This window comes from Tupaia chinensis, unplaced genomic scaffold (genome assembly GCF_000334495.1).
Source record: "Tupaia chinensis unplaced genomic scaffold, TupChi_1.0 Scaffold144529_1, whole genome shotgun sequence".
In the NCBI taxonomy this organism is placed as follows: domain Eukaryota; kingdom Metazoa; phylum Chordata; class Mammalia; order Scandentia; family Tupaiidae; genus Tupaia; species Tupaia belangeri.
The window spans coordinates 2,976,350-2,997,809 of NW_006204388.1; the positions used below are offsets into that span (position 1 = coordinate 2,976,350).

At 39.7% G+C, this 21,460-nt stretch overlaps 2 long non-coding RNA genes across 2 annotated transcripts in view; both read right to left on the minus strand.

Moving 5' to 3' along the window:
- Nucleotides 1–6,113, minus strand: part of LOC102498086 (uncharacterized) — a 46,409-nt gene extending 40,296 nt beyond the window's left edge. The window contains exon 1 of the long non-coding RNA XR_003547622.1: nucleotides 6,042–6,113. This is a non-coding gene — a long non-coding RNA (uncharacterized LOC102498086). The remainder of the gene's footprint in view (nucleotides 1–6,041) is intronic.
- A 438-nt stretch (nucleotides 6,114–6,551) lies between these two features.
- LOC102497547 (uncharacterized) overlaps nucleotides 6,552–21,460 on the minus strand; it is a 20,638-nt gene continuing 5,729 nt past the window's right edge. The window contains exons 2-3 of the long non-coding RNA XR_337176.1: nucleotides 11,615–11,752; nucleotides 6,552–6,621 (exon numbers count right to left, since the gene is read on the minus strand). This is a non-coding gene — a long non-coding RNA (uncharacterized LOC102497547). The remainder of the gene's footprint in view (nucleotides 6,622–11,614; nucleotides 11,753–21,460) is intronic.

The following is a 21,460-nucleotide window of genomic DNA, read 5'->3' on the forward strand; positions in this document are numbered from 1 at the left end:
GACCCGGAGGCTTAAAACTCACTCCGGGCATGTGTGCGTGCGTGCCCAAGATCCCGAGAGGAGAATGGAGGAGAAGGGATTGAGGCGTGATCATCCTCCCTAGGGGGTGATTTCTCGCTTTCTGTCTCTATGTCTCTCTCTGTCTGTCTGGGGAGCGCACGTGCCCTATAGCGAAAATCTCTCCAAAAAAATAAAAAGAAATTACAGGGAATGCATAAAAAGGGTATTTTGCCAGACCATAGGGCTCAGGGAAGTTGAGACCTAAAGGATGAGTATAAGTTAGGCAAGCATATTTAATAGGTTTAGGAGTCATATTAACAATTTCATGAATTTTTCTTTTTTTTTTTTTTTTTGAGAGATTTTCACTATAGGGCGCGTGCGCTCGCCAGACAGACAGAGAGAGACATTAGAGACAGAAAGCGAGAAATCACCCCCCAGGGGGGATGGGCACGCCGCAGTCCCTTCTTCATTCTCCTCTCAGGATCTTGGGCACGCACGCACACGCGCCCGGCGTGAGTTTTAAGCCACCAGGTCCGGGACGCGAACCGCGGTCGACTACGTGGGAGTCCATAGCCATTACGCTAACTTCTGGTTCCCTGAATTTTTTATAATAAGAGGAGGCATATCTGTTACTATATGATGATCACTGTATTAGTCACTTCACACCTAGTGGTAATAGAGCGTCTCTGAAGAAACAATAAGGCGTATGTGGTAGGGAGGGAAAGGGAGAGAGAAAGAAAGAGAGAGATTACAAGGAATTGGCTCATCCAGTTATGGAAACAGACAAATCCTAATCTGTAGTGTGGGCTGGCAGGCACAAGATGTGAGAAAGCCAATGATGCAGTTCTAGTCAGAGGTCCAGCAGGAGGAAACCCCTTGAGAGCCAAGGTATAGATAAAGTCCAAAGGCCCCCTGCTGTAGATATTTTTGTTATATGGTGGAGGATCAATTATTTAGTTCTATTCAGACCTTCAACTGTTTAGGTAAGGATCATCCACATTATGGAAGGCAATTCGCTGTACCCTATCAGTTAAGCTGTTAATCGAATCTGATGTTAAAGTCTAACAATGTAAGCGTTCATTTCATCAAAGCACCCTTACAGCAAGGTCGAGGATAATATTTGACTAAGAATCTGGACATCCTATGGATCAGTAAAGTTGACACATAACATAAATCATTTAACCTCAGCTAGTATAGCTAAGATTTGGAAAAAAAAAAAAAAAAGAAAAGAAAGAGAGAAAATGAAAGAGCAAAACAGTTAAGGGCAGACTTCTGTTTCAGTCCTGTCTTCTACCTGTGACAGCTATGTAACTTCAACAAGTCACTTCTGTGTTAGTCAGCTTAGATAGCCATAACAAAACAACATTGATGGGTGACCTCAACAACAGGAATTATTTCTCACAGTTTTAGAGGCTGGGAAGGCCAAGATCAGGATACCAGCTGAGTACATTCCATAGTAAGTGCTCTCTTCCTGGCTTGCAAATGGCCATCTTCTGTATCTTCACAAGGAGAGAGAGAGACAGCAATCTCTCTGGTGTCTATTCTTATAAAGGCACTAATCTCATTATGAGAAGGACCACCTCATGAGCTCATCTAAATCTAACTACTTCCCAAAGGCCCCATCTCCAAATATCATCACATCATGGGTTAGAGAATTGACATATGAATTTGGGAAGGGGTTGGGCACAATGGATCCTTATGAATAAAATGTAAATAGTAATGGCACCTATCTCATAGAGTTATGTGATTTAATTTACATAAAGTCTTGTCACTTATAAGTCAATAAATCTCTTATTGTTTTATGTTATTTTGTCTCTGAGATGAATTTGTGAAGGGAGGGAGGGAGGCTGAACTAATTTAGCCTAAAGCCTAAGTACATTCAGTGAAGTTGGAGGCAGCAGCATTAGCTCAGGCAGTAGAGAGAATACCTAAATGTGGAGCATGAGAGAGAAGTAAGCTTTTGAAATAGAACTTATGTGTAGTGGGAAAGCAATTCTAGAAAGCTGAGGTGGCAAAATTCCTCTAGCACAGCTGAGAGTCAACTTGAAATATCTAGATTTAACACCTTCCTTTTTGCAATAGCGTTAGGAACCAAGAGATGACCTTGAGAGACAGCAAAGGCCTGATTCTTAACTTTGCCCAGAAACGTGGGCCTATCATTAACCACAATGAACTCAATAGCCTCACAAGTTGGTTATAAGGATATATAATATATGAGAACACACACACAAACAAAACAATAGTGTATCGCACCTATCAAGGATATTTATACTTAATATTTTCCTACCTCTTTTTCCTTCTCAAGGTCACACATAAGGTCTAGGAACAGAAACCAGATGTTATGCTTCTGTAACTTAATTGTTTCTACTACACCAGACTATTCTTTCCCTTGTCTTTACATAGCCCACAGCATATCAGGCTCAGCATCTTAGGTGCATGGCAAAAGAAAGGAAGTCAGAAGTCAGCCCTACTCTGCTCCCAAGCTCTGAGGGGCAGAAGTAACTCCATTTACCTCAGAGACTTAGCCAACAGGCCAATATGAATGCACCAACAACAGGTGAAATCCCAACTGATGACGAACGTGATGGTGAACACTTTCAACAAGAAATATTCTGTGCCAGGAACTGAGCTAAGCCTTTCAAATGCAAGCTCCTGGCCTCCCCACAACACCTCTCTGAGGAAAGTACTATTCTGAGGAAAGTACTATTCTTATCTCTATTTTTTTAGTTAAAAACACTGAGACAATAAACAAGAGAATCCTGGAAGCTGGGCTTCATTTCTAATCACCAGGAGTCTGGAGACAAGATTAGCTGAGTTCTAACTGATCCGTCAATTTCCACCTGACACCTATGCTTGATGGATTTAAAAATGGGATTTGAAGTACACAGAATATAAGGTAGTATAAGTATATAATTGCCAAGATTGCTTTATGAACATTCAACCCGTCCTTCATCATAATCCTAGGTGGGATATAATTGCCAATATTCAATTGTAAGCACAATAGCAAGGGTAGTAAATTTCCTAAAATATACCTTTACCCTCCCCATCCACATACACCACCCATTAACATATGACCTGTTCTCAGACCCACCTGAAAGTATAAAAACACACAAATGTATTTGCTTGTAAAGCCTGTGGAGTTGAAGCTTTCTGACATTCAGGCAGTTAACCCTCCTGTTAAAAGCCCTCACCACTACAACAGCCTGAGGCACAGTGAAAGAAAATGTCAATGATATCCAGAATGTTCAAGTGAGTAAATGGGCTTCTCTCCAAGGCCCCAGGAAAGAGCAAGCTGAGCTTAGTAAAAACACAGTGGGAATCTTGCAGTATTTGCCAAGTGCAGTGCAGGGACATTCATATCATCATGTTCATGGGAGGGAACTCTGGATAGTCATCCTTCTGCCCACCTAAATATTAACAAGGAGAACTGCAATATGAGGCAGGGGGATAAAACATGGAGATAATGCTTTTGCTTTCTGTCACACACACACACACACACACACACACACACACACAAAGATGAAAAGCAAAATCTTCTTTAAATAATCACAAAATGATGTAGACAAATTGACTGCTGATTAAAAACTATTACCTAAAAAAAACAAAATTAAGTTTAGACCCAATTTTACTAGAACCCATCACACATGAGGATACTTTAAAATCCATGTTTTCACTGGAGAATCAATTGGTAGGGGTTCTTTGGCACATGACTCTGTCTGAAATAATTTAATAAGGTTCAAGGCTGATGATTATGTTGGTCTTTTTTGCCAGATGCATCACTGGAAATCAGATTCTATGAACCTGATTTCAAAATATCCACAGTTTTTGGAGATTTGAAGAGTTTTTTTCTGTTTGTTTTGTTTTGTTTTCCTTTAGGCAGTTGTTGAGAATCACAGATATCTATCTGAAGCTGCAATTCAGCAAAACCATATTTCTGTAAAAATTTGATAAGCAGATTTAGCATCAAAAATATTATTTTTCAACTATATTTATCAGAAAGTATTCTATACAGTATATGCATTGCTCTTCCACTATAGGAAAGCTCTCACGTGATATCAAGAAGTTTTTCAATATAAAGCACAAAAATATCAATAGGTAAGTTCATAAAATAAAAGCGCATGTCAGTTGTGACTCAGATATGGTAACAGGTAAATTTTTTTGGGGGGGAGAGGTTTTTGCTATAGGGCGCGTGCGCTCGCCAGACAGACAGAGAGAGAAAGAGAGACAGAAAGTGAGAAATCACCCCCCCGGGGGGATGGCCATGCCACAGTCCCTTCTCCATTCTTCTCTGGGGATCTTGGGTACGCATGCACACGCAACTTAGCCACCAGGTCCAAGACTCCACGGCTGACTGCATGGGAGTCCAGAGATATAACCATTACGCCAACCGCTGGTCCCGGTAACAGGTGATTTTTAAGCAGTCCCATGATCTGGTCTGATAGGAGGCAGTCCTCTTAGCCTACATGAGGACCAACTCAATTCAAAATAGAATACAGTACCACTTTTAAGGGGAAAAAGTAATATTGAATGAATTCAACTACTTTCTTTTTAAGATCAGATAATCCCAAAGTGTAATTTGAACTTTAAGACAATTTTCCACTTTCTAGAGAGTTTCAGCTATTTTGGACTGTGACAGGCAACTGGCATAGCAATGCAAGGCATATCTCAGTTCATTTTTCTGTTGCTCCTTCCTTTTGGAGTATAAGCTGACAAGAACAATTCAAGGTGCTCTGATAGAAAGCCTCTGATATCACATTATCTATAGATCATTGCAGTACCTGGAGCGGCTTAGGCAAAGCCATTGCCAGTTCATAGACTTGTACTGAATAAGAATAAAGGAACAACATTTTTAGGGCAAGTATCGAATCCTGAAATTAATTTTGCTATTTCATTGAAAGAATGGCTCTTTACATCAACCACTTAGTAAAAAGGGGTGGAAAGAAATCACAGGAAGCTCTTTCTCTCTGTCTTCTTCAGCCATCTTGGCTTGTGAGCCAGACCAGTTGAGGATACAGCTTGTCTCTGCCACTTAGTAGCTGTGTGAATTTGGAAAAGTTTATTAACATCTTATTGTTTCAGTTTTCTCTCGTTAAAAGTGGGGGCACTAGGCTCAGCTGTGGTGGCTTGCACTGCTAAGACATTGTTCCACAGTCTGGGACCACATAGGATGCCTGGGTTCAATTACCAGTCCAACCTAAAGGTCCAGCACAGTGGCACACACCTGTAATCCCAGTGACTTGAGAGGCTGCGGCAGGAGGCTCACAAGTATAAGACTGGCTTGAATAATATAGTAAGACCCTGTCTCAAGTGAGGGGGTGCCTGGGTGTGCTGGCACATACCTGTCGCCCCAGCTGGGAGGCTGAGGGAGAGAATCACAGTATGCAGAGACTCTGATGGTACCCACATCATGGAGTTTTTGTAAGAATTACATAGGTCGGTAAGTTGATATTTGTAAAGCACTTCAAACAGTGCATAGCACATGGTGTTTAAGGCATATTAAGTTGATACCACTATGGTTATCAACATGGGCTAAATGCATCCTCCTTCTTAAATACATAGTCTCATGCTTTCCCAAATATCAGCAACATTTTATGACAATAATCTATCTCTAGACCCATTATATTTCTTTTTTTTTTTTCGCTATAGGGTGCGTGCACTCACCAGACAGAGAGAGACATAGAGACAGAAAGCGAGAAATCATCCCCCAGGGGGGATGGTCACGCCTCAATCCCTTCTCCTCCATTCTCCTTTCGGGATCTTGGGCATGCACGCACACGCACCCAGCGGGAGTTTTAAGCCACTGGGTCCGGGACGCAAACCGCAGTCGACTACGTGGGAGTCCAGCGACATAGTCATTACGCTAACTGCTGTTTCCCAAGACCCATTATATTTCTTAAGCTCTGGATCTGCGTTGTGATCCATCGGCCTCTATGCTTTGTCTTCTCTTCTCAAATTTGCACTCTCTTCAGCTTCTGGTCCCAGTTGATAGTATTGTCATCACCAATCACTAAATACTTGCTACGTTATTATCTAGCACTTACTTGTAAGAGTTAGTTCATCAGTAGTGACCAAGGCAGACTTGATCTCTGACTTTATAGTATTTATAGGTCTCTAGGAAAAACAGATATTGACCCATTATCACATAATGACTACAACTAATAACTTGAAGAATGAAATGAAGAAAATATGCAATGGGGACATAAAATGGAAATACCTAACTTAATTTGAATGGTCAGGAAAACCACTAATTCATTTATTTGAGACATTTTCCAGGCACTCTCCTGAGTGCTAAGGATACAGAAAATACATATTAAAAAAAAAAAAAGTCTTACCCTCAGCCTGCATTAGAACAAAAAGAGACAAACAATAAATAAGCATATAATATGCTAGATAGAAATAGATGCCATCAAGAAACTATATAATAAACACAGGAGAAGAATATGATAGGTTATTATTTTATAAAGAGATTGCTTTGGAGGTTACCTCTTTGATAGGATCACTATTGAACAGAGATCTGAAGAATACTTGCTACGTTATTATCTAGCACTTACTTGTAAGAGTTAGTTCATCAGTAGTGACCAAGGCAGACTTGATCTCTGACTTTATAGTATTTATAGGTCTCTAGGAAAAACAGATATTGACCCATTATCACATAATGACTACAACTAATAACTTGAAGAATGAAATGAAGAAAATATGCAATGGGGACATAAAATGGAAATACCTAACTTAATTTGAATGGTCAGGAAAACCACTAATTCATTTATTTGAGACATTTTCCAGGCACTCTCCTGAGTGCTAAGGATACAGAAAATACATATTAAAAAAAAAAAAGTCTTACCCTCAGCCTGCATTAGAACAAAAAGAGACAAACAATAAATAAGCATATAATATGCTAGATAGAAATAGATGCCATCAAGAAACTATATAATAAACACAGGAGAAGAATATGATAGGTTATTATTTTATAAAGAGATTGCTTTGGAGGTTACCTCTTTGATAGGATCACTATTGAACAGAGATCTGAAGAAGGTACAGAATGGTGACTCTGCAGGAAGAGCCTCCCAATAGAGAAAACAGCAAGTGTCAAATGCCCTGAATTAGAAGAATGCTTGACAATGTTTGAGAACTAGGAAAAGGGTAGAGGAGAGCCCACAAAAGTGGAGTGGATAGAGGGTATCCATGAGGAAGAAGAGGGCAGAACCAATGGGTAGGCCATGATAAAGATGCCTTCTCTTCTAAGCGAGACAAGGAGCCACTGGGGGTGAAATCATCTATCAATAACATGTTTTCAAAGAATCATTCTGTGTAAAATTTGGGGTGAGGTAGAGGCAGGCAAGAATGGATGCTAAGTGGTCACTCTGGAAAGCTAATGCAGTAATTTCCAGGAAGAGATAATGGTCAGAATGGAGCTATAAGAAATGACTGGATTTTAGATGTATTTGAAGGCAGAACTAATAGGATTTAATTAATGGGTTGGTGATGAGAACTAAGAGAGAGATGATAAGGATGACTCCAAGGTGTTTGGCCTCAGCAACTAGAAGCTTTTAATGAAAAACCTTTTATCTCTGGGTTATTTGGGTAATTGGACAAAAATATTATGGGGAAGATTGAGCTAGGAAACATTTAGGGAAGTATGAGTTATAGGGGAAAAGGAAAGAATCACAACTATGCTTGTGGACATGTTAAGGGTGAGGTGCCTGATAGACATTCAAGTTTAGCACTGAAGAAGAGACATTCAAACTACTACCTTGAGGATGAATATAAATTATATGGGGGAAAGGGACAGTGGGTGAGGTAGAATGAGTGAGCGTCTGGATGGTATAGAGAACACTATTCTAGGCAGAAGCAATAGAAAGCACTTGGAATGATAGAAACACCTAGAAATGAGCTCAAACTTGCAAACTCCTTAGCTATGTGATCTTGCCAACTTACTTATAAAGGGGGTAATAATACAGCAGTCCTTTTTTTATCTATGGTGGATACATACTAAGATGCCCGTGGATGCCTAAAAGCATGCACAGTACCACAAGTCAAATCCTCCTATACTCAAATATCTATGATAAAGTTTAATTTCTAAATTAAACCAGTAACAGATTAATCACAAAAACTAGTAATAAAATAGGACAATTATGAGAATGTGCCAGCATCACTATTCTTTGTGCTTTGGGCTTTGGTGACATTATAAATGAGGGTTGCTTGAACATATGCATTGCAGTACCATGACAGTGGATCTGCCACCCAAGACAGCTACTAATGTCTAGCAGACAGTGTGGATACACTGGACCGAAGGATGATTCATGTTTTGGGTAGGACAGAGCAGGAAGGCATGAGATTTTATCACAGTACTCAGAACAGTATATAATTTACAACTTGAGAACTGTTTATTTCTGGAATTTTCCATGTAATATTTTCAAATCCAGGTTAACACAAGTGGAAAAGCACAAAAAGTGAAACCACATACAATAGGGGACTGCTGTGCTTTCCCTGTGTGGTTGCTGTGAAGCTCGCACAGGCATTAGCTGTGAAAGGGCTATTGAACCACATCCCAAACCTTTCTGCATATCTCAAGTCTGCTCTCCAGAGACATAGGTAACTATTATCTGAAATCCAGGTACAACAGTTCTAGAAAGAGGGTCCAAAAAAAGCAAGAACTCTCACTAGGCTGCTGTTTGCCCCAGTTTGTTGGGGAAGACTGACAAGGTAAGCCTAATAAAATTTTTCTCTGTGCTGTCTCATCAGGAGGGAGGCCAAGGCCTCAATTCACAGGTATTCTGACCTTAGACATTTATAAAAGACAACTGTTTGAAGGATGGCAGTCCTCTGATGGCACAGAGTCCATCCCCGTTTTACAGTCTGTCTCTTTGTCCCCGTAAGTACACTCACGATTCTATAACCACTGCTGATAGAACTTAAAAAAAAAAAAAAAAATACAAAGTCTCAAGGCAAATACTGAGTGCTTTTCTCTAACACCTGCTTTCAATTAGAAGTTTCTCCTTAAGAATATCACATTAGTGGTAATTATTTGTATTTGCATTCATGGGCTCCATGCCCAGGCTTTTGACCTTCATTTAAATAATAACGCCACTAACACATTCAACAAATACACACGAGCATTGGCTATTTGTCAGGCACTAGGTGACAGAAATACAGTTATAAATGAAACATAATCCTGCCTTCAATAAATTTTTGGTTTGTAGGAAATAAAGAAGTAAACAAGTGTGATGAGCAAAGCTCTGGGATTCGGATATCTGAAACTGTGAGCTCTGAAGAAAGTCACCTCTGTCAGACAACTGAGGTAAATAAGGCCCTTCTCTAATGCTGCCTATATCTTCTATTTCACTCTTTCTTATAAAAGGTATTTAAGCTTGACCATGGGCCCTTTCTTTGAGCTTGCACTAAAATGAATTCATATGCCTTTTGTCTTTTTTTTTTTTGGAGAGGTTTTCACTATAGGGCGTGTGCGCTTGCCAGACAGACAGAGAGAGACAGAGAGACAGAAAGCAAGAAATCACCCCCCAGGGGGAATGGTCACGCTGCAATCCCTTCTCCTCCATTCTCCTCTTGGGATCTTGGGCACGCACACACACGCGCCCAGCGTGAGTTTTAAGCCACCGGGTCTGGGACGTGAACCGCAGTCGACTATGTGGGAGCCCAGTGACATAGCCATTATGCTAACTGCTGGTTCCCTCTTTTGTCTTATTAATCTGTCTATTGTCAGTTTATTTCAGCAGACTTAATTATCAAACCTTCCGAGGGAGAAGAAAATTTCTTTTTACCTCTACACCATGAAGGATTTTATGAAGAAAATTACAGGATACAATTTTTATTTTATAGCAAACATTCTGGCTAACATTAATAATGGACTAGACTTGGAAAATGAAACTAGAAGGCAAGATATCAGAAAGAAAAATGAGCAAATATTTTCTGAATGGGTGAGGAGATATACCTAGAGTGATTAGAAATGAGGAACCAGGGGCCAGAATAGTAGACATTGGAATTGCTGGATGGGAAAGAGGGTAGACATCAAAAAGGTAGGTGTGGTGACTAATTAAAATGTGATGACAAAGCTTATTTAAAGGGAAAACTAGAATCCAAGGTGTCTTTCTAAATTAAAGTAAGCCTAAAATAATGCCATATAACAAGATGAGAACACAGGATAAAGGTTAGATTTTTAGAATTCAGACCCCCATTAAATAATGAGTTTCTAAACTTCGCAGGGTTCCTTCCAGTGACCAAGTTACATATAAGCAGGACTAGTGATAGTCATCAAACCCTTTGTAATGGTCTGAACTGGGACCCCCAAAATTCTTAGATTGGATCCCAACACCAATATCTCAGAATGTAACTGTATTTGAAGACAGATCCCTTAAAGAGATGATTAAGATGTGCCTTTGGGGTGTCCCTAATCCAATCTGACTGATAGCCTTATAAGAAGAGGAAGTTTAGATACACAGACACCAGAGACATATACAGAGGAAAGGCCATATGAGGCTATAGAGAGAAGACAGTCATCTGCAAGCCAAAGAGAAAGACCTTAGAAGAAACCAAACCTGCCAACACCTTGATCTTGGACTTCTAACTTTCAGAATAGTTTGAAAATACATTTCTCATGGTTAAACCACCAGTCTAGGAAATTTCGTATTGGCAGCCCTAGCAAATAAATACCACCTCTAAATAGGGCTTCTTGAATTCTGTTGTGCACAGGTGTCACCAGGAGCCTTGTTTAAATGAAGATTCTGACTTGGAAAGTTGAGAATGAAGCCTGAGATTCTGGATTTATGTCACTCTCAGGTAATGCTCATGCTGATGGTCAGGACCACACTTTGAGTAGCGAGATTCTAAACAATATTCCTCAAAATGCAATCAAGGGACTCCTTGAAGCCAAGTCACCGCAGAGCCTTAGTAAGCAGACAGATTTTTGAGTCTAGGCTTTCTGAATTAAAACTCTTAGGTCAGAATGTAGGCCCCAGGGATACACACTTTTAACAAACTCGTTAAGTAGTTTTGCGCCCACCCCACTTCTCAAGTAATTTTAAGAATTACTCTCCCAAAGCATTTTTAAGAATCATAGGCAAATTTAAGCTCTTGCTCATCTTCCACCTTGTCATTTTTCCCTTGAAAGCTGAGATGTGCTTTAAGGACACCAACCACTCCAGTGGCACCAATCCAGGGCCTCTTGTGAGAAAACTCTGTCTTTAGAATTTGGGAGGAAACCTTGTCAGGATCTGACACTAAGGATGAAGCTAAAAGCAGCTCACAGACACAAAGTAATTTGGAAAGAACCTCTTTGGTTTTTAAGCAGCTGCTTTTGTATATAAGGTGAAAGTTCAGGCTATAAAATCTAGAGGGAAAAGAATGTAATAGTATGTCCAGGTTTTTTTCTAATGAATGCAATTTGCTTCATTAACTGAGGCTTCCCAATGTCCTACAGGTAACTCTGGACAATGGTAAGTAGGTACAATTTGCCTGTTATTTGCCTTGCTCTTTTACAATAAGCTTCCCCTACCCTGTCAACTATCTCCTGCTCATTTCCAAAGCCCATCTTTGATTTCTAGTCCTCCCTCCCCACCGCCAGCTGTTCTGCTCCGCATGTACCCTCAAGCAGACCTACCCCAGACAAGAATGAGGCATGAAGTGTGGAAGTCTGGTCTCACTGTCAGAAGACTGGCTTCTGCCCCTTGTCCTCCCACTCTCCAGGCCTTAGGTCTCCTCTCGTGAGTCAGGTCATCTCTCTGCCTTCAATTTCTTCCTTTGTAAAATAAAGCAGAGCTAGATTATCCCTAAGATCGCTCAGTCGATAAAATACTTTGATTTTTATGAGAGAATCAAAATGAAGCTTTGAGTCGATTGCTGAATAAATTTCTCACTACTTTCCTTTGTAAACTTGCTTTGCCTCAACTTCTTATCCGTCAGAGTAGGCTAACATTACACTGGCAGGCTGGCTCAGCTTTATCTAACCAAGTTCTGATCAAAACGGGCCTCCAAAGTCAGCATTAGTCCATTCATGACTCAAGACTTTGTCCATTCCCCACCCAGCTTACCCCATGGAGACAGGAGATAAGGAAACACAAACTCATTTCTCTCTCTCTTTCTCTTTTTTTTTAAAGAGATATTTTTGCTATAGGGCACATGCACTCACCAGAGAGAGAAAAAGAGAGAAATTGCCCCCCAACACCCCGCCGGTGATTGTGATGACTGTACTGCAATCCCGTCTCCTCCAGTCTCCTCTCAGGATTTTGGGCAGACACAAACAAGCACCCAGCATGAGTTTTAAGCCATCGGGTCCAGGACTTAAACCGTGGTAGACTACATGGGAGGCCAATGACATAACCATTATGCCATCCGGTGGTCCCCAAACCCATCTCCCTTACAGTGTTACAGGACCTCATAACACCAAATGAAGGAAAGCAGAGATGTGGTTTCCTGGGGAGTGACCAGTATTGTAATGAAAGAGTAAGTGCTGCTCTTCACCTAAACTGGAAAAGCACTTACAATTTCACTGAGTCCCAGAGAATAACTGAGTAATAAAGAGTCTCTTTACCACTGAGTTGACACCATGTGTTCAAACTTCGTAGTAATATCCAGGATTTAGAGCTAGAACTTGCTTCCATTCAGGCTCTTTTAGTTACTTGGGTAATTTACCTTACTATCCTGAATCTTAGTTCCTTCTTTATAAAATGGAGTAATCCTCCCTTGGAATCATCAGGAAGATTACATGAAATTATACACATAAATCACTAGCAGTGCAAGGAGAAAAATAGCATTAAATAAATAAATGGTATGTGTCTATATATAGATATATGTGTGTATATAAATATGTATATATACACACACACATATTTATATACACACACACGTATGACATATATATCATGTTGCTCATCATAAAAGACTAAGCTAGGTTCCTTATTCCAAAATGTCAGATCTCTAAGACTGAGCTGACCTAAGCATAACAACTATTTCTAGCAAAGAGGCGTCTTAACACTTCAAAGAACAATCTGCCATCTAAAAGTGCAAGCTCTGCCGAATAAAAGGTACACCTAAACCCCTGATGTGGACATTCTGCAGTTGGCTTGTATGTCTTTAGCAGGGAGAGCAGTACTTTTCCTTTAATGAGCTCTTCCACAGTCTAGGGACACTGGGGGACCATTAGATTTTTCCTCTGCAAAGTGAACAAGGCTCGCGGTTCCATAGTAACCACAGCTGAATAATTCAAACTGAGAAGCTTACAAAATGGCAATTTACCTAAGAATGTTTTTATAGTCCCTTATATTATAATCCTAATGAAAGGGCTTCTCATCAAAGCTGTTATTATTCCAGGAAAAAAAAAAACACATTCATATATGCACACAAATACACGCACATACACATCCTATTTTCAGTATTTTCTCAGTAGAGTACTCTGAAAAAAGACTCTATGTGGACAATGTTACAGTCCCTCCCAATCCTTGAAATGGAGCTTCATTTTGAATTACAACACATCTGAGCCATAACTGGAGAGAGAGAGGAACAACTGCAATCAGCAGAATCACTGATTACTCCTGTAATGGCTGTCAGAAATGTACCTGTGGGCAGAAAGGGATTCGCATTAGCACAAAACATACACAGTCACTTTCCACTTGCTGTCTCTAGTACTCAAAGGCAGATCCATGGACCTCATACTTCAGAATCAGCTGAAAGGTTTTTATTTTATATTAGAGTTGGAGGTTCCACCCCCTGGAAGTTCTTATTCTCTATATATATAAAATACAACTCAGGAAGCAGTATTTTTTACAAAAATTTCTCTTGAATGATGTGCAGTAAAGATTGGCAGTCATTGCTTCTGTAGTCAGGGTATGTACCGTGCTCCCTGAACTAGGGATTACTTCCAGGAAAGGAAAAATTCACTCTGAATCTAAGGGATCAGCCCTTAAAATTCATGACTGAAGCAAAGATGGAGGAAATGTATCTTCATAGCAACGGTTTTCTCTGTAAATGCTGAGATCATTTCAAATTCAATTCTTAAGATGTGAAACAATCAGAACTAAGTTTTCTGTATTACTTAATGAACCAGAACTCAATTCTTTAAGAGCAAGAGGATAAAAACATATCAGGATTCCACTGTAAAGAATTAACTTCTTTTTGGATTGTTTGTTTCTGTTTGATAGAAGGTGCCTGTGCCTACCAGAAAGAGAGAGAGACAGAGAGAAAGGGAGAAGGAGAGGGAGAAAGCACCCCTCAATGGATGTGGTCACGTCACTATCCCTTCTCCACTTTTCTATCCTGTTGGGATTTGCGGCACGTAAGTACACATGCCCTATGTGAATTCTTTTTTTTTTTTCTATTTTGAGAGATTTTTGCTACAGCGTACATGTGTACTCACCAGAGAGACTTAGAGAAAGTGAGAAATCATCTCACAGGAGGGATAGCCACACTTCAATCTCTTCTCCTCCATTCTCCTTTCAGGATTTTGGGCACACCCATATACCCTCCCAGCATGAGTTTCAAGGTGCTGGTCCAGGACTTGAACCATCGCCAGCTACATGGGAGCCCAGTGCCTTAACCACTCTGCCACCCTGCTGTCCTCCCCCTCCCCTATGTGTATTTTAAATCCATGAGACCAGCTCCCTTAACCAATAGGCCACAGCATGGCCCAGAAATTAACTTCCAAAGTGCAGTCCAGGGCTTGTGTCTCACTTTCAGCTCCTACTGTGCAAGATTATCAGCTCATTAGCATGTTGACCCTAGGGCATTGCAGGACCCTGAATCTTCAGGGGGCATTCAATTATGTTCACCCAGTGTGCTAGTTGTTAGACCTGAAATGCTAACTCTCATCTTTATGTCAGACAGCCTTGGATTTCCTGCCTTCAAGAATGTCATCACCAAGCACAAAACTCCTGCGTCCAGTTCCCTGGAGAGTGTTTAAAATCTGAAATGAATAGGCCAACAACAGATGAATCAAAACACTAGTCCAAATAAAGAGCTAGTCAAAAAAATACAGGATCTATTATTTATAGGTAATAACATAGAGTAATTACAAAGGAGACCCCGGGTTTAAAATAAAAGTGATTCCATGGCTAATTGGCTGTGACAGAATAAGATCCTAGACTAAACACACAGAACAGGTAACAGAATTGATCTTGAAGATCAGCTGTCAGCAATCTACCTCAGCCTAGATCTGGGTCGAATCCTAAGTCACTTGGACAGGGAAGGGAAGAACACATAAATTAGACTTTTGGCTCTATTACAAAGCATTTTCTGGTTAATTCTTAGTTATCTATAAGATTCAACATGGAGCTGTGCTAGACACTGTACCTACCTCATTTGATTCACACAACATTAATAAGTAGTTCATTTTATCTCTGTTTTCCAGAGGAGAAAAACTGAGGCTCAGAGACACTAGGTAACTTTCTCATAGTCAAACATAAGTAACTTGTGAAAATGGAAGTTCAAAACTTTTTTTTAGTTCCTCAAACACCTTTATCTCTTTCTCTGTCAATGCTTTCTTCTTTTGTATCTATTGCAAAACGTGATCATAGATTCATTCTGTGATTATTTATTTAATCACTATCTCCCTTAGTAACCCATGGGTGCCATAGGGACAGGGATGTTGTGTTTTATTCTCTTCGCTTCACCTGCAATCCCGTCTCCTCCAGTCTCCTCTCAGGATTTTGGGCAGACACAAACAAGCACCCAGCATGAGTTTTAAGCCATCGGGTCCAGGACTTAAACCGTGGTAGACTACATGGGAGGCCAATGACATAACCATTATGCCATCCGGTGGTCCCCAAACCCATCTCCCTTACAGTGTTACAGGACCTCATAACACCAAATGAAGGAAAGCAGAGATGTGGTTTCCTGGGGAGTGACCAGTATTGTAATGAAAGAGTAAGTGCTGCTCTTCACCTAAACTGGAAAAGCACTTACAATTTCACTGAGTCCCAGAGAATAACTGAGTAATAAAGAGTCTCTTTACCACTGAGTTGACACCATGTGTTCAAACTTCGTAGTAATATCCAGGATTTAGAGCTAGAACTTGCTTCCATTCAGGCTCTTTTAGTTACTTGGGTAATTTACCTTACTATCCTGAATCTTAGTTCCTTCTTTATAAAATGGAGTAATCCTCCCTTGGAATCATCAGGAAGATTACATGAAATTATACACATAAATCACTAGCAGTGCAAGGAGAAAAATAGCATTAAATAAATAAATGGTATGTGTCTATATATAGATATATGTGTGTATATAAATATGTATATATACACACACACATATTTATATACACACACACGTATGACATATATATCATGTTGCTCATCATAAAAGACTAAGCTAGGTTCCTTATTCCAAAATGTCAGATCTCTAAGACTGAGCTGACCTAAGCATAACAACTATTTCTAGCAAAGAGGCGTCTTAACACTTCAAAGAACAATCTGCCATCTAAAAGTGCAAGCTCTGCCGAATAAAAGGTACACCTAAACCCCTGATGTGGACATTCTGCAGTTGGCTTGTATGTCTTTAGCAGGGAGAGCAGTACTTTTCCTTTAATGAGCTCTTCCACAGTCTAGGGACACTGGGGGACCATTAGATTTTTCCTCTGCAAAGTGAACAAGGCTCGCGGTTCCATAGTAACCACAGCTGAATAATTCAAACTGAGAAGCTTACAAAATGGCAATTTACCTAAGAATGTTTTTATAGTCCCTTATATTATAATCCTAATGAAAGGGCTTCTCATCAAAGCTGTTATTATTCCAGGAAAAAAAAAAACACATTCATATATGCACACAAATACACGCACATACACATCCTATTTTCAGTATTTTCTCAGTAGAGTACTCTGAAAAAAGACTCTATGTGGACAATGTTACAGTCCCTCCCAATCCTTGAAATGGAGCTTCATTTTGAATTACAACACATCTGAGCCATAACTGGAGAGAGAGAGGAACAACTGCAATCAGCAGAATCACTGATTACTCCTGTAATGGCTGTCAGAAATGTACCTGTGGGCAGAAAGGGATTCGCATTAGCACAAAACATACACAGTCACTTTCCACTTGCTGTCTCTAGTACTCAAAGGCAGATCCATGGACCTCATACTTCAGAATCAGCTGAAAGGTTTTTATTTTATATTAGAGTTGGAGGTTCCACCCCCTGGAAGTTCTTATTCTCTATATATATAAAATACAACTCAGGAAGCAGTATTTTTTACAAAAATTTCTCTTGAATGATGTGCAGTAAAGATTGGCAGTCATTGCTTCTGTAGTCAGGGTATGTACCGTGCTCCCTGAACTAGGGATTACTTCCAGGAAAGGAAAAATTCACTCTGAATCTAAGGGATCAGCCCTTAAAATTCATGACTGAAGCAAAGATGGAGGAAATGTATCTTCATAGCAACGGTTTTCTCTGTAAATGCTGAGATCATTTCAAATTCAATTCTTAAGATGTGAAACAATCAGAACTAAGTTTTCTGTATTACTTAATGAACCAGAACTCAATTCTTTAAGAGCAAGAGGATAAAAACATATCAGGATTCCACTGTAAAGAATTAACTTCTTTTTGGATTGTTTGTTTCTGTTTGATAGAAGGTGCCTGTGCCTACCAGAAAGAGAGAGAGACAGAGAGAAAGGGAGAAGGAGAGGGAGAAAGCACCCCTCAATGGATGTGGTCACGTCACTATCCCTTCTCCACTTTTCTATCCTGTTGGGATTTGCGGCACGTAAGTACACATGCCCTATGTGAATTCTTTTTTTTTTTTCTATTTTGAGAGATTTTTGCTACAGCGTACATGTGTACTCACCAGAGAGACTTAGAGAAAGTGAGAAATCATCTCACAGGAGGGATAGCCACACTTCAATCTCTTCTCCTCCATTCTCCTTTCAGGATTTTGGGCACACCCATATACCCTCCCAGCATGAGTTTCAAGGTGCTGGTCCAGGACTTGAACCATCGCCAGCTACATGGGAGCCCAGTGCCTTAACCACTCTGCCACCCTGCTGTCCTCCCCCTCCCCTATGTGTATTTTAAATCCATGAGACCAGCTCCCTTAACCAATAGGCCACAGCATGGCCCAGAAATTAACTTCCAAAGTGCAGTCCAGGGCTTGTGTCTCACTTTCAGCTCCTACTGTGCAAGATTATCAGCTCATTAGCATGTTGACCCTAGGGCATTGCAGGACCCTGAATCTTCAGGGGGCATTCAATTATGTTCACCCAGTGTGCTAGTTGTTAGACCTGAAATGCTAACTCTCATCTTTATGTCAGACAGCCTTGGATTTCCTGCCTTCAAGAATGTCATCACCAAGCACAAAACTCCTGCGTCCAGTTCCCTGGAGAGTGTTTAAAATCTGAAATGAATAGGCCAACAACAGATGAATCAAAACACTAGTCCAAATAAAGAGCTAGTCAAAAAAATACAGGATCTATTATTTATAGGTAATAACATAGAGTAATTACAAAGGAGACCCCGGGTTTAAAATAAAAGTGATTCCATGGCTAATTGGCTGTGACAGAATAAGATCCTAGACTAAACACACAGAACAGGTAACAGAATTGATCTTGAAGATCAGCTGTCAGCAATCTACCTCAGCCTAGATCTGGGTCGAATCCTAAGTCACTTGGACAGGGAAGGGAAGAACACATAAATTAGACTTTTGGCTCTATTACAAAGCATTTTCTGGTTAATTCTTAGTTATCTATAAGATTCAACATGGAGCTGTGCTAGACACTGTACCTACCTCATTTGATTCACACAACATTAATAAGTAGTTCATTTTATCTCTGTTTTCCAGAGGAGAAAAACTGAGGCTCAGAGACACTAGGTAACTTTCTCATAGTCAAACATAAGTAACTTGTGAAAATGGAAGTTCAAAACTTTTTTTTAGTTCCTCAAACACCTTTATCTCTTTCTCTGTCAATGCTTTCTTCTTTTGTATCTATTGCAAAACGTGATCATAGATTCATTCTGTGATTATTTATTTAATCACTATCTCCCTTAGTAACCCATGGGTGCCATAGGGACAGGGATGTTGTGTTTTATTCTCTTCGCTTCACCTAGAACCCAGCATAAATGACAATTTTATAGTAGACTTTCAATAATTACTTACTGAATCAATTAATAAAAGCCCAACTGACACCATAACCTATACCTTTCCCCCTGACATTTCCTCTCGTCCACAATTAGTCTATCAACACAAATTCCAAATAATCCATCTAATGGCATTCTTAGGGCATCAACAAAATAAAGAAAATTATTTAGGTTTACTTTTTAATTTTTTGAGAGAAATTTTTACTATAGGGCATATGTGATCACTGGAGAGACAGAGAGACAGAGATACAGAAAGCAAGAAATCAGCCCCTGGGGGTATGGCCACACCACAATCCCTTCTCTAGTCTCCTCTCAGGATTTTGGGCATGTGTGCACACGTGCCTAGAGTGGGTTTTAAGCCACCAGGTCTGAGACTTGAGCCGTGGTCCACTCAGTGGGAGTCCAGTGACAGAACTATTATGCCAACTGCTGGTCCCTACTTTTAAATTTTTATTTGATCTTTTCTGTATCATGTAAACAGCACTCTAAGGCAACGGGAAGATCTAGGTAGTGTCTAACTTTTTCTAGTAAGATATGGAACATGGAAAACCCAGAGAGAACTATTCCAGAGAGTGTGTATTATGAAGCTGATTATATAACCTTGGTCTAAACAAAGGAGTACCCTAACATTTAGATCTTTTAGTCTTCCCCAAAAGCACTTCATCCAGAATTCTTTTTTCAAACCTCCTCCTTTCCCTAGCTGGGATAAGTTTGGCCATGTATGCCTACCTACAAATGAGCTTCTTTCCCTTTCTATTTTTTTCATCAGATTCATACAGAAGATGATTTTCTTCCTTTTTAGGACTATTGAAGATCTCTTCCAGCAGTAACTGAGGAGTTTCCATGGCACAGCTTCTCTGCTGGCTCATTTCAATTTGAATTCCTCCCCCTCATACTGCAGCATTTTTGTTGTCTTCTTGAAAACGTTATTTGGGGTTCCAATTCAGGTTTTCTACTCCTCTAGTTCAAGGATAGTGCCTTTGCACTTGTGTTCGATAGGCAGACTTTGTCCATTTTTTTTTTTATCTCTCACTCTGCCCCAGGTGAATCAATGGACAAAAATGTATCTGGGCATCTTATTTCCTTTTATGGTTATTACAATTAGAATAGCTAGGCAATCCACTCATAGCTGTTTTGAATGTTCGGGCATTCATTAAATCATAAAAATCTGGGTAAGAGCAGTACAGCATATAAAGATTTGACTTACCTGCTCTTTATGTTTTACATATCATTCAGACACAGTCCATCTCACATCCTTTATGTTTCCTTAGAAGATTTCAGATGCTAATTTTTACCTTTCTGTTTTTAAATCACATATGTTCACATTTTTAATGCATTCTCTCAAGTTGGTTGCATAATTGAATGTTCTAATATGTGTTTATGCAACATATTCACCATTTAAAAGGGCGCTTGGATATGTAGAAAAGTTGCTTAAAATCTGACACAACAATGCAAATCAACAAAGTATCATTTGAATGTGAATAGTATGCATTTTATATACTATTCAATGGGAAAGTTAAAAACTCTGGTACTCATGGAGGTGACAAGTGATAAAAGATACATTCAAGAATCTTCACATAGGGCCTGCTATAACATTATGGTAAGTGCTGAGGATGCAAAGATGAATAAAAACAAACCTCTTAAAGTGAATTCCATCTAATGGAGAAAGACAGAAATTCACACTAATTGTTAATCTGATATAAGCCGTGACTAAGTCACAAAGACCATAAAATTTCATGTCTGCCTGAAACTGGGTGTTTTCAAAACTAACAGGATCCCAGATCTAGAATATTCTTTCAGTGGTCTTTTTTCTTATTTAATCAAATGTATTCCTAGCACGAAAGTATGGGTAGTAGAAGAGCAGCCTAAGGGGAAGATGGTTTGGCTGAACTGCTCATTCTATTTTGCAATTGTATCAGACTATCAGTAAACACCCATTAGGATCAGTTCAAAGCAAGGGAGTGAGAGTAAACAGTATCAGTGTAAAGAAGATAAATATAGATTCTAAAATCTTAACACAGGGAAATGGGTAAGCCTTGGAAAGAGAGAACTCCAAGCAATTCAAAACTTTGCAATACAGAACAACATCCACACAGATGCTACAGTTGATGTGTCTTCACAAGGGACTCTGACAAGGTACGAAACTGCTCAAAATCGAAGGTATATATAGAGAAAGAAAACACTGCTGAAAGGGAGAGAAAAAAGAGGGACTGCCGTGTCCTAAGAGGATAAGGTTTGCATTAGACAATATACAAGTCAACAAGAATAGAACTAAGAGAAAACAATACTTAGCCTGTCATGAGAGTACTAAAAAAAGCCCAGGCCCTGGAAAAGTAAAAACCAAGAATATCTGTGACAGTACAGGATTAAGATAGGAAAGAGCCAGGGGAAAGAG